This window comes from Patella vulgata, chromosome 7 (genome assembly GCF_932274485.2).
Source record: "Patella vulgata chromosome 7, xgPatVulg1.2, whole genome shotgun sequence".
In the NCBI taxonomy this organism is placed as follows: domain Eukaryota; kingdom Metazoa; phylum Mollusca; class Gastropoda; family Patellidae; genus Patella; species Patella vulgata.
The window spans coordinates 20,202,081-20,221,234 of record NC_065885.2 but is presented as its reverse complement, the minus strand read 5'-3'; the positions used below and the strand labels follow the sequence as shown (position 1 = coordinate 20,221,234).

Below are 19,154 nucleotides of genomic sequence, written 5' to 3'. Positions count from 1 at the left end.
AGCCGATTGTCCTTGATTTAGCAGGACCTGTGTTCGAATGTATTGATCCAGGGCTTGTGTAGTGGCTCTAGGACGATCTGAACGAGGTCTATCATAAACATTGTGTGTTTGTTGGTACCGGTTCCACAGTCTGCTGATCACAGAATGGCGCTATTGCATGTCGCAAGTGCAGCTCAGTGGTTCTGTTGGGGCGTGTCAAGTGTCCATGACTATTTATCATATCACAACCTGCATAGGTATTTGCATTTCAATATCCCTTACTTTTTTTGAAGAGTATATTTTATGTGTGAAAATTAATTATTCCGCATCTTCCCAGTGACAAAAGTAAATTGGTGAAATCTGTTTATTTTATGTTTCAAAATTAATTGTTCTCTGTGATGTCATCAACACAATCTATGATTTAGTATGGCATTGAGATGGAAGTGTCAAGGGTTTTGTTTTGTAAGTGATTTCAATAGCTGTCATAATTCTCTATCTTTTGTTAGAATATAGAGAGATGGTTAGATTACAGTGTTGTGTAAAGATCAGGAAAATATAAGAAATGAAACTATCATCTAAATTGAATCAAATTTCCGTGAGCTCAAGAATGAGTGTAAAGTTCAGATGTACAGACAAAATCAATTATCTAAACTACAGATTACTACAAGCCATTTGTAGAATGGTCTTTTGTATCTCTTCAAAATATAATTTGATCACAGAGACGTTCAATAATTGCATAAATTTACCATTATTTTTATGAAACACTTCATACCAACATACACATTTTTAAGGTACATAAGAAGCATACAAATTAAAACGTTGAATAAAAAAAAATGATATATGTACGTGGGTATGAAGTCATTAAATGATGGTATAGATAAATGAGGTTTTAAATGTGATTTAAAAAGAGATACATTATTACTTGATCTCATAAAAAGTGTGGGTTTATTTCTTTTAAAGAAACGGTGTTCACTGTTGAAACTCATTGCACTTTGGTTGATGAAGAAGTAACCCTTCTGATGAAGACTGGCACTTGACTTCCTCACACTATGAAGTATGGAATGTCAAGAATTATAGTGTTCATATTAGAAAAGAATCCATATTTTTAGTCGCCCATGTTTAAGTAATAGCAAAAATGTCAATAGCGTTATTGCATATAAAATCATTTAATTATGAAGCTTTTGATCCACAGACTTAAAATTTAATAACTACACACTTTTTTTCTTTTTTTTAATAATGAAACATGTTTTGTTGACTTATAACATGGTTGACATTTTAATCAAATTATCAAAGTATTTCCAAAATTCAGTAATAGACTAATTCACTAACAGTTACTTCAAGATATTTTTGTTTGTTCAACTGTACACAATTGACAGATTTAAAAACTTTAGATAAACTATAATAAAGTAGAAAATAGATAGATAGAGCATCTGCAGAGCAAGCTACCGTACTCAGCTAACTCACACTATGCATAATCTGTAATTGTGTAAAATTTCTAGATTTCAGCTTAGCAGGCATTTACTGTGTATAATTACACTAAATCAAAATTAGGGTTATTAAAATTGGATATAGTACAGGATAATTTCAGGTTACCCACTACAACTTGAGGTTGGTTGTCTGAATCAGCTTTTGTATTGAAAGGAGAGTGCTCATTTACCCTCACGTAAAATCCCCTGAATATAAAATAAAAAGTAGAAGGGCAGGCAAGTCTGAGCAATCATCAACTCACCTCAGACATATTACAAATCAGCTGTCTATAATTTTATAGAGAGAAGGAGGTTTTCATATTGCTTACCACTTTCTACACACAATGTGCGAATTGATAAAACAAAAATTATCAGGCAGGTAGCTAGCCCAAAATTGTTGGGGGGGGGGGGAGATAAAGGCCGATGGGGCTTCTAGGGGCACCGATGTACCTACCCTTGGTGAACAGTATCTACCCTTGCTCTTCCCCCAGAAAACTTTGGAAAATAGGATTTGCACCTGAAAATGACGGAAAATTTCAATTTTGAGGCTCAATTTGCGACATTGGCGTATTATGATATTTTGATATGAACATTATAAAACTTTGAAGAAAGCAATACGACTTTAAGGTACCTGTAATAATTTATGAGAAAAAAAAAAAAGTTCGGAATCGGGTTAGAGTGCGACTTGTTTGAATTTTGAAGATTATCACGCCGATTGGGCGCCTAACCAATCTCACTCGGCATTAAGGGTTCCCCACCAATTATATTATAGGCGCCCATGATCTCGTTGTGGGCAGCCCACCAATCTCGGCACTTTGAGTGCCCCTGCGGGATGAGGCATCCCACCAATCATGCCGTTTTGGACGCCCCATTGGTCAAGTCATGGGCGCCCAACCAATCTTAGTTGACATTATGCATTATGTGCGACCCGACAATCATATATTGTCATTATAAGTCGCCCCACCAATCACGTCATTATGGGCGTCCCTCGGGATAAGGCACCCCACAGATCATTAATCAAGTTATGGTGTGAGTCATCTTGTCTACGATATCACCTTAGGTGGAAGTGGACGTAAAACCCCAGAGAAGAAGAGAAGAAGAAGATTATGGGGCGTCTCATCATTTGAGTGAGTGTGTGTGTGTGTGTGTCACCTACAGGCCACAATTCTTAAGTAATCATCTTGAAAACTTTACATACTTATTCCTTATACCCTAAGAAAGATCCCTATTGTTTTGGGGGCATGCCCAACCCCCAGGGGCAGAGCCACGCCCGTTTCTTGTATTTGTTTGTTTGTCGTCTACATGCCGCATTTCTTAACGTATCATCTTGAAACATTGCATACCTATTCTTTGTACCCTAAGGAACATCCTTAATGTTTGGGGTGCATGCCCAACCCCCTGGGACAGAGCCAATGTTTGTGTGTCTTGTGTTTCGCCTACAGGCCGCAATTCTTAACAGATCCTTTTGAAATTTTGCATACCTATTCCTTATACCCTAAGAATGACCCCTATTGTTTTTTGGTGATTGCCCAATCCCCAGGGACAGAGCTCCACCCATTTTTTCTTTGTGTCTCTGTGTGTTGCCTACAGGCCATGATTCCTAATGAATCGTCTTTGAACTTGGGATATGTATTCCTTGTAGCCTAAGGACGACAACTGCATGCCCCGACCCCCAGTGGCAGAGCCACGCCCAATTTCTGTGTTTATTGTTTACAGGCCGCAATTCTGAATGGATCAACTTGGTACTTGGCATATGTATTCCTTATAGCCTAAGGGTGTCGACTATTGATTTTGGTGAATGCCCCGACCCCCAGGGGGCAGAGTCACGCCCAATTTTTACCTTTAGCTCCTGAAGTCCACAATTCTGAATGGATTACCATGGAACTTTTGGTGGTGCCTTACCCACTTTTTGTTGATATTTTGTCTGTAAATGATATACAGGTTGTAATTATTTCCAGATTTGGATCCAATTCGGAATGATCCAGCATAGGGTTGTACCTATATATGTTGGTCCTTGTCCAACCCTCTGGGGCAGAGCCATGCCCAATTTTTGTATTTATCGTCACAGGCAGCAATTCTGAATGGATCATCTTGGAACTTTGCATATTTATTCCTTATACCATAAAGACAGCAACTATTTATTTTGGTGCATGCCCCGACCCCCTGGGGCAGTGTCACACCCACTTTTTTGTTAATATTTTCTCTGTAAATTTGGCAAAACAAACCCAACATCTAGCCTTCTTTGCCTCTTGTCATATGGCAGCCATTTCATATTTCATTCTCTTTATTTTAAAAAGTACCATATCAATCAAAGCAGGAATGTGGACGTATATTGCAGCTTTAGCAATGCTTTTGTTATTAAAATGTCTACAAAGCAAGACATGATACATCCATACTGATATAGCCCTAAGCTAAGAAGATGTTGTAATTAGATATGAAAGTTTTCTAATTGAACATGTCTTGTTATTTACAGTTAATGTACGTGAGTATTATTTACTGAAGATCGGGAGAAATTGTCACCAAGAAATTGTCTGTTTTGATAAGTCACTTTGAATAAAATCGTTCCATGTGCTCCATATTGTGTGGGACGCAGCTAGAGAAGATATTGGAAGGTGCAGTCTTTCTAGATTCACTTCCAACCCTGAGGCTTTATATTTAACTCACTTGTAATTATGTTGGTTTGTTAGAGATTTTTTTTTTGTCTAGCATCATTAAATACACATAGCTTGTTTTTTAAATATCCAATTTGTATATATCTGTTTAAGGTTACTTTATAGTATGGTTGGAGTGCAGAATTCCCAGGAATTAAGTGTGGGGAAGATGGTTCTTGGTGTTTTAGGATCTGTTGGTCAAGTACTAACCTTTCCTGTAGTTACCCAACTTTACTCCTTTTAGGAAACATATTGACACCGTTTTAAATTTTTGGCTCGCCCAATCACATACGAGAGCACCAATTCCTAAATAACTGGTAAATATCGATCTTTAAACCCAACAAGTATGGTGTCTACCCTGAGGAAAACAATACCACAGATTTCAAAAATCCCATCAATTTGGAATCCATATCAGTGCTGATAGTGATAAGCTTCAGACCAACACCACTGGTCCCTGGACCAGCGCTGATAAGGTCCTAACCAGCACTTATTTATGGTCGAAAACATCAGTAGGATTGAAAAAAAAAAAATCTGGATCAGCAGATCCCAACTTACTGTTATAGTTGTAGTGAGTTAATTATCATTATGATATATTGGTTATTGAGTGAACACATTTCAAATTGTAGGTGACAACCAAATAAATTCTAACAAATTGAAGTGAAATATTAGAAAAAAAAAGTCTCTATAATACGAGTTGGATTGTTATGACAACAGACATTAATCAAAGAAAGCCAATGGATTTCACACAGCATGCCCTTTTGCGAATTTTATACTTTAAAAAACCCAAACGTAATGCAAATACACCAAATAAATGAGTTTGCTCCAAAATGTTTTACATAATAAATAACACCTTGTTTAATATAGGAATTATTTGTGCATATGAGTTACAACTTAGTATAGCCATAATTTTGAAATCCAATCTGATTGTGGTCAGAAAAGAGACAAATTGTTAATTAGAAACATAATTGAGACTGAAAAACTGGGATTACCCTTTTCTCTCTAATAATTTCCTCAAGGTATACATGAAAAGCTGAATTATAAAGATATCTTATCACTGGAGAAACACCGACATCATTAAATGTAGGTTAACTTGCACAGGTTACAAATATATGAAGGATCTGTGACTAAGGAACTGGATTTGAAATGTCCCTTTAGGATTGTTTGATTTGTCAGGTCTATAATTAAAAGTTGGCTAGCAACATTACTCTACACAAAGTTAGACGAGCTCAAGGATTATGTTTCATCCAAACTTGTCAAACATGGCGTGAGAGTGGCAAAAGTAGGTGAGAAAATGAAGTTTTTTCTGTAAAACTGATCATTTATACATAATGTAAATTTGAAAAAAAAAGATATCTTCATAATAAGTTGTATACCTTGTTACTTTATGTATCTGAACTCCAAACCAGATAAAGACAGCATTGTGAAATTAATGGAAATCCCTGTAAATTATAAATGACAGTACCTTAAAGAAGCATTATGTAAGATAAAATCTGGCCATTCTTGCTATAATAGTTCAAAAATACATAATGAAAAGTAAATATATTGAAAATTTCATTCTAATTATATTATTCTGAGCGAAGTTATTAGCCTTTAAAGGTTTGACAAGATGTTTGCACTGACTGTAACCACTGTACTGGTTGTTCAAGGCTTAGTCTTTTTCACCATTTTTAAATTAAATCATTAAATGGGCCAATTGTTCTAATCTACTTAAAATCTGACCCATCCAATGGCATCGAGAGTTGATTATGGTTTTGTCATGTTAATAAATGTCTAATTAATAGTTTATATAACATTTAAGGCGTAAAGAAAGACCTGCAGTAGCCAGATTTAGCTTTTGCATAATGCCTGTTTAAGATGATCAGTTTGCATAATTGTTATATTAATATATATTTCGATAAAGGTATGATTGTGTATTTTATTAAACTCTGTGTATTTAACTCTAATATTCAGTAATGTTGGGTTTTTTTTAAAAAATACAATGTAATATGCACTTACTCCATGCATGTACGTCTGTGGCTATTAATACGTCAAAAATTACATTACAAATATTAATGCGCTCATTTCATGGATTTTATTGTTCTCAATTCACTCTCAGATTAGTATGGCCATTGTCATATAGAATAGAAACTATTAATAAATGAAGATGTGACAACAGTCAGTCGACATTAAGGTAACCTTTAATGACCCATCAGGGAAATTAAATAAAAGACGTTGTTAATTGATCTTATTGTCCTCGTCACTAGTTTTATCGAGTCGACGTGTTAAAATGGATATATTTGTAGCAAAGCTTTTCAAGAGGTCTGCTTGATTTGTTTATTTCAATTTTATGGTAGGCTGCAATCAGTGTCTACTGATTGGGAGTATGTAACGCATTTATTCTGTTTATGTCAAACTTTACAGCCCACATTCTTGCATATTGCAACTAGGGCTGTGCAGATATGCCGATAGACAAATACATATTGATATATTCCAGCAATATTTATATCCATAGGAAATTATAAGACTAATAATAATGTATGTTTTAATTTTTTTTTAAGAATTAGGCAAATTTTAGACAGAAATCTTGATGTCAGTGTCACTGTATCGCAGTATGTCAGGTATCATACACCAGTGTTTCCGCTAGCTTAAAAAAATTACTGGTACATCGTACCGGTAGAGGTCAAAAATACCGGTCCACTCGTAATTTTACCAGTCTGATGAAAACAAAATTATACCGCTAATCATTCTTGTAAATGTATTCAAATAAATAAACCCTTCATTGAAACATGCTGTGAGAATTTGAACACATTGTGAAAATAAGCCAGATGGATCTCGTCATGGATTGTATTGTGAATCTCGAGAATCGCGCGTCTTTGATTGACGCTCCATATGAATTTCAGGTAGACATTAAAATAATAATTGGATCATAGATGTGATGGTTTCACAGACCAGTTGTTAGTTCAATTTAAATCTTCATTGAATATACATGTAATCCACTGATAGAACACCGAATATTCTGAGAAACAGTCATTAATAACACATTTTTCGGATAAAATCTCGGAATACCAATGACATGTGACATCGCTGGAATTAGGTCAATGAATCGGCGAAGTTAGCTTTAGTTTTAAATACTGTTTAACGTTATGATTTTTTACTTTATACTACATGCTGACAGAAGCTTTGTTTTATAAATGTTGTCGATATTATTAAAGGCTATGTCATAGTCAAAAAAAAAAAGATTTTAAAGAAATTTCAATTGTGGTTGTCACGTGGTCATTGTGTTGTTTGTCTATCATCGTCGAATGAATAAGAACTTAAAAGGTGACAGACAAAAACTATGGTGCTAAGATAAACGATTACGCAGAGACGTATATTAAATTTTGCCGACGTAAACCCGTTTTTTCTCTGCTGGAACTACCAAAGATATAACGATATTTCTTTTGCGTTTGATACATGTATCACCACCTCCGTTAAAGGACGAAAGATTCGTCTACTTTGGCGCCATTTTGGGAAGATCATGCAGACATTGAGCAGCGATCTTCAAGACGGAAGAAACCATCATACCGAAGTTACTATAAATAGCACCACTTTTCGACACCCACGGTCAGCTCGAGATTTTTGACATGAGCTATGAATGGAAAGATAAAGTTGCAGTTAATTTTGTTGACGTTTATGATTTTCCGTATCATTGTTTACCGGTCCCATGGACTGCCGGGAAGATAATTTACCGGTACACGTTAAAATTTACCGGTATAAAACCGGAAAATACCGGTTATCGGAAACTCTGATACACTGTAACCCAGGTATCATTTAATCTTGTGTATCTAGCACTAACTTCTTTCACATTTGTTTAATATCAAATCTTTGTTTAAAAATTCATAAAAATCATTTAAAATCACCCCAAACTGTGTCCAGTTTAAAGCTGACGGATTAATTTTGATAATGTGTATCCAATTTCCAAGTATTTACTCGTAATTTCCTGACCACTGTTTAAAAATTAATCATAATACATCAATAATCAATTGGGTTGTTTATTTTTTAACAGTGATTGAGAAATTAAACCCTTGTTGATTAATTAAGAAATTAAATGCTTGTTGATTGGTCAGCCTTAAACTGGAAACAAACTGGTACAAATTAGATGATTTTTGGTGATTTTAAATGATTTTTACGAATTTTTTAACAAAGATTTGATATTGAATGAATGTGAAAGAAACTAGTGCTAAATACACAAGATTAAATGATTCCCGGGTTACAGTGATATTAGCAATACACACATCAGATCGAAATAAACTGTATCAACACAGCCTTTGTTGCAATGCTACACCTAGTTGATCACTGCAATTATACACCCACCATTTTACAATAATATTTAACACAGACAAGGTCATCTTTGGACTAGCATGGAGTTCTATATTATTTGTCTTATAATAATTTATTAATCATCAATACATCAATAATCAATTGGGTTGTGTATTTTTTAACAGTGATTGAGAAATTAAACCCTTGTTGATTAATTAAGAAATTAAACGCTTGTTGAATGGTCAGCCTTAAACTGGAAACAAACTGGTACAAATAAGATGATTTTTGGTGATTTTAAATGATTTTTACGAATTTTTTAACAAAGATTTGATATTGAATGAATGTGAAAGAAACTAGTGCTAAATACACAAGATTAAATGATACCCGGGTTACAGTGATATTATAGCAATACACACATCAGATCGAAAATAAACTGTATCGACACAGCCCTTGTTGCAATGCTACACCTAATTGATCACTGCAATTATACACCCACCATTTTACAATAATATTTAACACAGACAAGGTCATCTTTGGACTAGCATGGAGTTCTATATTATTTGTCGTAATAATAATTTATTAATCATCTGGTGTTGCTGTTCCTTTGCTTGTACTTTCAAGTTCCAAAAACCCATTTTTATAGTATTTAGTGTATTTGTTATTATTGTGCTGAAATTTAGGCCCCAAAGTTTTAATTTGGGCAACTTTTTATGGGGTAACCAAAGTGGCTCAAAATAAACCCTGATATAATAGCCTTTAGAGTCAAAGTGTTTATTATTATTATTATCATGATTCCATTAATGCAAAATATATTAAAACTTTAAAGACACAATAAACCAGAACATTCAAATCTATACTCTTAAAAAAAAGTAGGGGATATTCAGAAACAATACAAAACTGTGGAAATGCACTGCTGTTTTTATTAGAGGTAACAAGTGTATGTTAATAATAGGCCAATTGCCTACACATGAACATAAACAGTTCATATAGGCGGCTTAACTGATGGCTCCATTTTACTCGCAAAGACTAGAGATACACCGTCAAAAATGAAAATGGACGTTTTTTATACGCCCACATAGAAATGTGGACGTATATTGCCGTCTGTCCGTCCGTCCATCGTCCACAATTTCTTGTGAACGCTCTTAACGCCAAAAGTTATCATCCAATTGTTTTAAAATTGATATATGTTGTTTACATTAGTGAGATGAAGAAGCCTATTTAATTTCAATAATTTCCGTTTATAACGTCTAGAGTTATAAACCCTGTTTCACTTTGTTGAACCTTGTGAACGCTCTAATGCCAAAAGTTATCATCCGATCCATGTGAAATTTATATGCAATATTTAAATTAGGGAAACGAAGAAGCCTATTGAATTTCACCAATTTCCGTTTGTTATGTCTAGAGTTATGGCCCTTGTTTCACTTTGTTGAACCTTGTGAACGCTCTAATGCCAAAAGTTAACATCCAATCTTTGTGAAATTTATATGCAATATTTGAATTAGGGAAACGAAGAAGCCTATTGAATTTCAGCAATTTTCGTTTATTACTTCTAGAGTTATGGCCCTTGTTTCACTATGTTGAACCTTGTGAACGCTCTAACCCCAAAAGTTATCATCCTATCTTTCTGAAATTTATATGCATTATTTGAATTAGTGAAATGAAGAAGCCTATTGAATTTCAGCAATTTCTGTGTATTATGTCTAGAGTTATGGCCCTTATTTCACTTTATTGAACCTTGTGAACGCTATACGCCCACATAGAAATGTGAACGTATATTGCCGTCGTGAACGTATATTGCCGTCGCCCCCGTCCGTCCGTCCGTCCGTCGGTCCGTCCGTCTGTCGGTCCGTCCGTCCATCGTCCACAATTTCTTGTGAACGCTCTAACGCCAAAAGTTATCATCCAATTGTTTTCAAATTGATATTTGTTGTTTACATTAGTGAGATGAAGAAGCCTATTTAATTTCAATAATTTCCGTTTATAACGTCTAGAGTTATGGCCCCTGTTTCACTTTATTGTCCCCCGCCTTTCGAAGAAAGCAGGGGACTATTAAAATGGGTTCGTCCGTCCGTCCGTCCGTCCGTCTGTCTGTCCGTCCGTCCGTCCGTCCGTCCGTCCGTCCGTCACACTTTTTGGGACACAATAACTCTCTTCCTAATTGAGCTAGAATGTTCAAACTTGGTGTATGTGTTTATTAGGTCAATGCCTTGATGGAGTTCGAAGATGAGCATTTTCCGCTTAGGGTAAGCAGAGATAAGCAATTTGATTGGTTGATGCTTTGGGACACGATAACTCTCTTCCTAATTGGGCTAGAATGTTCAAACTTGGTGTATGTGTTTATTAGGTCAATGCCTTGATGGAGTTCGAAGATGAGCATTTTCCGCTTAGGGTAAGCAGAGATAAGCAATTTGATTGGTTGATACTTTGGGGCACGATAACTCTCTTCCTAATTGAGCTAGAATGTTCAAACTTGGTGTATGTGTTGATTAGGTCAATGCCTTGATGGAGTTCGAAGATGAGCATTTTCCGCTTAGGGTAAGCAGAGATAAGCAATTTGATTGGTTGATGCTTTGGGACACGATAACTTTAGTTCTAATTAAGTGAGATTGATGAAACTTGGTGTATAGATTTATTATATGAATACCTTAACTAAGTTCGATAATGAACATTTTTTGCTGAGGGTAACACAATAACTCTCCTTCTAATTGAGGTAGAATGTTCAAACTTGGCATAGGTGTCTATTAGGTGAATGTTTAAACTTGATGTATATGTAGATGTTCATTAGGTGAATGTCTTGACTGAGTTCAATAATTAACATTTCGAGCTGAAGCTAAGCAGAGCTAATCGATTTCATTTGTCGATGGTTTGGGACAAGATAATCTTGATTCTATCTGATAGAGAGTGATGAAACTTAGTGAAAAAAATAAATGTGCGATTAATTAATATGTGTCATCTATTTATTTTGCAATTTCGGCGGGGGACATCAGCCTCACTGTTGGCTTGTTGAACCTTGTGAACGCTCTAATGCCAAAAGTTATCATCCAATCTTTCTGAAATTTATATTCATTATTTAAATAAGTGAAACGAAGAAGCTTATTGAATTTCAGCAGTTTCTGTTTATTACTTCTAGAGTTATGGCCCTTGTTTCACTTTATTGAACTTTGTGAATGCTCTTAAATCAAAAGTTATATGCTGATCTGTATGAAATTTACGTGCGTCATTTAAATTAGTAAAGAAAAGAGTCTTATTGAATTTCAGCAATTTCCGTTTATTACTTCTAGAGTTATTGCCCTTGTTTGACTTTGTTCAACCTTGTTAATGCTCGATTGATGAAAGTTATCATCCGATATGTATGAAATTTATATGCATCATTTAAATTTGTGAAACGAAAAAGCCTGTCAAATTTCAACAATTTCTGTAGATTACTTCCCGAGTTGAGATCCTTGTTTCAATTTGTAGAACCTTGTGAACCCTCGAACAGCAAAAATTATAATCTGATCTGTATGGAACTGTCTTGTAAAGGCCCCCAATTACCTACAAAGGAATAAATATGCGACAACCCTTGTCGACCGCTCGGACGATTTAGCCGCTGTGGGCGTATGTTTCCTTGCCTGGCAACCTATCTTGATTTTTGTCTTAATAATGAGTAATTGCTCCACCAATCCTCAGACATTCAGCAATTTGTCGTGGCATGCTCCTAATCAAGCGTCCAATCACGATTTGGGGCAATCTGACCCACTTCCCTTGCAGTGTTGTCGGTTAACATGGATAGATAAACCTAGCAGGCGGCAGTTTTCATCAACCCTTCCTTGAAGTGTCAAATTTGACAATGAACCCCTCCCACGTGTATGGTGCTATTGCGTGTATATCAATGGTAAATTATAGAATGTCGTGATGGAAAGCTAAGACAAGGACTTTCATCCCCTAAAGGATGAAGAATCTCCATAAATTTTCCTTCCTTCCCGTTTTCCGTAAGATATATATTCCCTTTGATGGTTGAACGATGATTAATTCCCCTAGTTTAGCCTGTTAATTATTCCACTTACACACCCTCGGGTACTTCCTGTCAACTGGAATCCATTTTAATTACTTTTACAATCACAAAACATAACAAGAAAAGAGGGCAGTCACTTAACTAAACTATCATGTTATTCAAGACTTCTTTAGTGTCTCTTAAAATTAATTCCCTCTTCTTACTAGTCTTGACATTAAAGCGGAATTGGTTTTATACGCCCATAAGAAAATGTGATCGTGTATTGTTGTTGCCTCAATCGGTCTGTCATTTTGTCAATCCACAATCTCTTGTGAACACTCTACAGACTTGTCATCCAATCTTTTTAAAATTGTTATAATTAGAGATTAGAAGAAGCATATTGAACTTCAGCAATTTCCATTAATTACTTCTAGAGTTATGGCCCTTGTTTTATTTTGAAGAAATGAAATGAAATGAGGTTTAACGTCCTACGCTTCTGCTCCTTCTGGGGCTAATGAAGATGGGCATACGCCATACAGTGTGCTATGAGGGAAATTTTGCCTGTGTAGCAGCACTTTGGCCTATGTCAGAAAATCACGATGATCTTTTTCGACCAATGAGGGGATCGCTAGCAAGCAAGCGTCTTACCCTTTTAGCCACCGCGACTCCTTATTTTGAAGAACCTGTGACCGCTCTCATAAAAAAAATTATCATCCAATTTTAATCTGTATGAAAAATTTTAATCTGTGAAATGAAGAAACCTAGAGTTATTATGCTTGTTTCACTTCGTAGAACACTGTGAATGCTTACAAATGTTATCATCTGATTTGTAGTGTCCTGTAAATGCTCCCATAGCCTACAAAAGAATAAATATGTGACAACCTTTGTCAACAGCCCGGACGATTTAGCTGCTGTAGGCATATGTACATGTATCATTGCCTGGCAACATATCTTTAAAACTTTTGTTAAATATTATTATTATTATTATTATTAACATTTATAGAGCGCTATCTTCCACAAAACGTGTTCAGATGCTCTGTACAATACAATTCAATAAAATATGTAATAAAAATAAATATACATATAGGAAAACTAAATAAATCTATAGAAGTAAAACATAACATGGTAGCGCAGAATAAAATCTGATATCACAAATAGGTTATAAAAGAATTATAAGTTAAAGGCTTTCTTAAACAAAAATGTTTTAAGAAGTGACTTAAAAGAGATTAAATTTGTGCAGCATCTTATATTAAAAGGTAAAGAATTCCATAATTTCGGTGCCTGGACGGTAAAAGATCGATCTCCAAAAGATAAAAGTCTTGCTGATTTATTTACAAGTAAAAAAATGATCAGATGAAGAGCGCAGAGTGCGACTCGGTGTGTACATTTCTAAAAGTGAAGATAAATAAGAAGGTGACATATCATTCATACATTTAAATGTTAAAAGGAGGATTTTAAATTCAATTCTAAAAATAATCGGTAACCAATGGAGTTTCTGTAAAATAGGAGTAATATGGTCATTAATATATATAATTACTTCCTGTGATGAGCCTTGCTGCTGAATTTTGAACTTTTTGTAATTTGTTAGTGATGCGTAAAGGAGTACCAATCAGTAAAGAGTTACATTGATCTAGACGAGAGGCGATGAGAGAATGGACAAGAGTTTTAACAGATGAAGTGGGGAGATTCTTCCGGATGCGGGCTATTTGGCGGAGATAACATAATTTACAAGTATTATTTACATGAGGCTCCATGGTTACGTATTTATCAAATATAACTCCCAATATTTCTAGCAGACGGGACTGGTGATATTACATGGGAACCTATAGATAAAGATACGTTGTAATTGACTTTGCTAATAAGATTATTTGAACCTAACAGAATATATTCAGTTTTATCTTCGTTCAATTTAAGAAAATTATTAACAGATGAAGTGGGGAGATTCTTCCGGATGCGGGCTATTTGGCGGAGATTAAAATAACATAATTTACAAGTATTATTTACATGAGGCTCCATGGTTACGTATTTATCAAATATAACTCCCAATATTTCTAGCAGACGGGACTGGTGATATTACATGGGAACCTATAGATAAAGATACGTTGTAATTGACTTTGCTAATAAGATTATTTGAACCTAACAGAATATATTCAGTTTTATCTTCGTTCAATTTAAGAAAATTATTACTCATCCAACACCGAATTTCTTCAACACAACATTCGAGTTTGGCCTTACAGAAATTAAAACTATTATTTACAGTAGGTTTATAAGACAAATATATTTGAGTGTCATCTGCATACAAGTGGAATTCAAGACCATGCCTGCGAACAATTTTGGATAGCGGAGTTGTATAAATGCTAAATAAAATTGGACCTAACACTGACCCCTGCGGCACTCCATACCGAAGACCTTTGTGAGATGATGTTTTATTATTTACGATGACAGATTGTGACCTATTAGTTAAATATGATGTTAATAGATCTAAAGCTAGATCAGTAATTTTAAAATCAGTGGATAGAAGGTTAAATAAAACAGTGTGGTCGATAGTATCAAATGCGGCAGACAGGTCGAGAAGTATTAAAAGAATGCAATTTTGTTGATCAATAGACATTAAAATATCGTTTTGAACTTTAAGTAGTGCTGTTTCTGTGCTGTGGTATTTACGATATGCGCTTTGATAAGTGCTTAAAAGATTATTAACAGATATATAGTCGATAAGTTGAGTTGCTATACATTTCTCGAGAACTTTTGAGATGAAACTTAAATTAGAAACAGGTCTATAATTTTTGTCTATATTCGGATCAAGGGAAGATTTCTTTATGAGGGGGGTAACAAGGGCATGCTTATAAATATCCGGAAAACACCCGGTAGTAATTGAGGTATTAATAATGTCACAGATTGCTGGTAGTAATTCAGTCAAGTGTTTTTTGAGAAGCCATGTTGGAATAACATCCAGTGAACATGATTTAGTTGCCATAGTACGTATTACTGTGGTTATTTCAGAAACAGGAAGGGGTTTGAAACAGTCCAAGACACAAGATGTGTTGTCATTACTAACAAGGTTCATGTAATTCGGGTTAGTCACCATGCTATTTCTGATTTTAACAATTTTAGATTCGAAGTAGTCCGAGAAACGCGTTGGTAGATCATCATTGTCAACTGTAGGTAAAATCTTCACACCATGGTTATTATCTAACAGGGTTTTTATCACTTTATACAGCTCTTTTAGGTTATTTTTATTCTCGATTTTATTCACATAAAAATCATTTTTCGAGCGTTCAATTAGACGAGTAACTTTTAGTTTGGTACTCTTGTATATTTCTCTGTGAACCGTCAGTCCAGAATTCCTCCACGTACGCTCGGCTTTAGTACGAATCCTCTTGGCTTCAAGAATATCATCGTTTAGCCATGGGGCACCAGGTCGAAATCGAAAAGTTTTAGTTTGGATTGGTGCAAGATCATCAATGGTATTTTGAACGCATTTGTTAAAATATGCTGCTTTGGAATTGACGTCATTAATTTGGTATATGCTATCTAGTTTAGAAGAACACAGAGAAGTGCTCAGCTCAGCATCGTTCAGCGATTTGAGTTTTCGAAAAGAAATTTGTCGCGTTTCAAAGTGTTCTTTCCTTATGTTTAGATTCAGAGTTATAGGAAAATGGTCCGATATAAGATTATCTCTAACAGATAAATTATTTATTAAATGTTTTTGTCGGGTTATCACAAGATCTAAAGTATGTCCTCGATTGTGGGTAGTGGTATTAACATGTTGAATTAAAGAATGCAATTGTAACAGCTTGCAAAACTGAAGAGAGAACTTGTCATTAATGTTGTCTACATGGCAATTAAAATCACCCAGTATAACCAGTTCCAGACTGCATTTTGCCAATTGATTGATCAAATCAGAAAATTCATCGATAAACTTTGACTTAGATCCATTATCAGGGGGTCTGTATAGAACAACAATACGAAACACTGAACTTAAAGAGCCGACAACACAGTCAAGATATTCAAATGACGAATAAGATGTCTGTTTTTGGGTCTGAAGCTTGAATGAGTTTTTGTAGATGAGGGCTATCCCTCCACCATTTCGAGAAAGTCTTGGTTTATGCTGGATAAAGTAGGCATCGGGTACCAACGAGCATAAAACGGCATCATCATTAGTACCTAGCCATGTTTCAGTGACAGCCAAAATATCAAAGTCATGTTCACATATGAAATCATTCAGTTCGATAGTTTTGTTTTTTACCGTCCTAGCGTTTAACAAGGAGACCGTGGAATTCAGAAATATCCTTGGAGGCGAGTCATTAACTTGCGTGAGATAAGAAAAGTTTGTAAAATTTACTGTACTACTCTTGGTCCTGAAACAATCATCAGATCTAATAGAAGTCACTATCTTGATTTTTCTTGAAGTTTTCTTACGTTTTGTAACATCACATGTTAGATTTTTAAGGGTATCACAATCTGCTTTACTTAAAATATTGCTGTAACATTTAGATAAAAGTTGATCCCTTTTGTAGGTTAACATCATGAGTAGTAAACACCATAGAAATTTTAACTCCAGTGACAGCCTGCTCAAAAGCAATGATTTCATGCTTCATTAGTCACTAATAACTGCTTAGAAAATTTAAAACATCAAATATTTTCCAAAATACACAAAATTTTACCATCCAAGTCACACATATGAAATCTTCACTTCTTTGAAAAGATCTTGGTATAACTTTTGACACTTAAAACTTAAATTAATAGGGTAAAAATTCACTTTTTCTTAGAGAGAAGTGAAGGCAGCCATAAGCGCTCAACACAGCTCTACCAGTTTATTCTAATAATCAACAGTTTATTAGAAAAAAAATTATGCAGCTTCTCCCATGTTTCACAGTGCCTTTATAGACACCATACGTAAATCAAGCATTTAATATACACCTCTTTTAAAATTATGCTTACCTATATTTTATATACACCTGGTTATGAGATTTTGTTGACTTACATTATTGCAGTTTGACCAGCACAGCATCCCACCACTTTTCCCTAGCATTTGGATTTGTTGCATAGATCTGTGATTTATTATAATATGGTTGCAGAAAGTAAGAGATTGGGATCAGCACAATATTACTCTCATTATGAGACTAACATGTAATTTTTATTTCCTCTAGCTTTGTGTGCAGTGAGAAAGAGAGAGAGAGAAATGGGTTTAGTCCATTCGACACAAACTAGGTCATTTCGGGACTAACATGTTTTTTTAAAATTTTATTTCAATAATTCGCTTGCGCGTAGGGGTCTTTAGCAGTGGGAGGAAACCGGAGGACCCGGAGAAAACCCACGAGGTTGGACAGGCGACCATACTCCTTGTCACGTACAACCGGGGATTCGAAACCACGCCAGTTGACTCAATGACAGGCCGTATGATACAGCACGCTAACCATTCGGCCATCCAACCCCCCTTTGTGTGCAGAGCATAAAGTGACTTTTGCTGGAATAACATCATATTGGCTGTCTTTTTTAGTGGTCTGAAAAGTGTGCTTCAGATCATAAGGTTTGGTGTGATTTCATCCAAGATTAATGTGTTGAAAGAAGTGTGGTTGTTTGCACAACTTCATGGTTTGTCCTCCTGGTCCTGTAATGTTGATTTATAAAAACATCTGTGTGACATCGAATTATTGAAAGTCTTGTTAGTTCTAAAATTACCTACTTTATTTAAGTGAACTTTAAACAACATCAGAAAGTCCTGATACACATTCCTTTAAGCTATAATTACACATGTACTAACACCAGAAATCAAACCTGAGACATTTTGATTATGTGGCCAGATTTTTCTGATGACACTTATATTATATGTTATGATAGTCACAAAATGATTCAGAACTAAATAAGATAATTATAGCAATTATGACCTATATAAATATATAATCTGATTTATATAGATTATCATATTAATGGTAATTTATAATGTAGCATTATGCATAGCCTACTACTCTTACTTTATAGTAATATCAGACTTAGCTGACTTAAGAGTTGTTAAGTGGCAAAGTCGACACCATCAACAATAGTAATCTGAGATTGCAGATATAATCTCAATCAATAAAACAGCATACATATACTTAGATAATAGTTGTTTATCTTGTAATAGGGTTTATTTCGTTTGGTTTCTCTTTATGTTGTGGAATATTTGTATCAGAAATCCTATTTGTTTGAGATGTGGTGGGCACATGTTTTATATCTGCACCAGGTTAGTTTTAATTAATTGTAGTGTTTTATGTCCTGCTGTTCTGCACAAACTTGGGTAATGGAGAGAGGCATACGCCACGCTATGATGGAAATTGTGCCTGGCCAGCAGCACTCTTATTTTGAAGGGTTCTTTTACATTCTTGCCAATGTGCACACAGGACCTTGTTGTGTTTGTACCAACCTCACTTTTTTTGAGCTGATGGTTAAAGTGAGAACAAAATTGTGACATCATCTAGTTTTACTTTTCTTTTAATTGAATATCACAAATTTGTACTGGATTGACTATGCATTATACGGATGTTGTACACCTATGCATTGGGGCTCAGTTCCTGAAATGCCCTGTTGAGTCAGCTCAGTGTTGTGAACTGAAGATATAATTTATTGTTGTCTGACTGTGTCTGTTGTAGTTTATTAGTATATATATAGTGTAAGATTAGGGACGTACAGCTTTGTTTAAAGACAAAAAAATCCTATAATGGATCAGAAATTTACCTTCTAGTATTACTGTACTGCATACACACTGTCACACCAGTTCTTTCAACTTTTCATGGTTAGAAACCTACCTATGTCTTATTACTTTAT

General features: G+C 35.0%; 1 protein-coding gene across 3 annotated transcripts in view; it reads left to right on the top strand.

The window, feature by feature from the left end:
- The window catches only part of LOC126826910 (general transcription factor 3C polypeptide 1), a 127,518-nt gene that overhangs the window by 50,629 nt on the left and 57,735 nt on the right, over positions 1-19,154 (top strand). The window contains exon 1 of one of the 3 annotated variants that reach the window (XM_050556038.2): positions 18,459-18,573. The exons of 1 other annotated variant lie outside the window; for it this stretch is intronic. The gene's annotated coding sequence lies outside the window, so the exon portion shown is untranslated. Of the gene's footprint in view, positions 1-18,458; positions 18,574-19,154 lie in introns of those variants that run through there. One more of the 3 variants, XR_007682463.1, reaches the window with a different exon arrangement.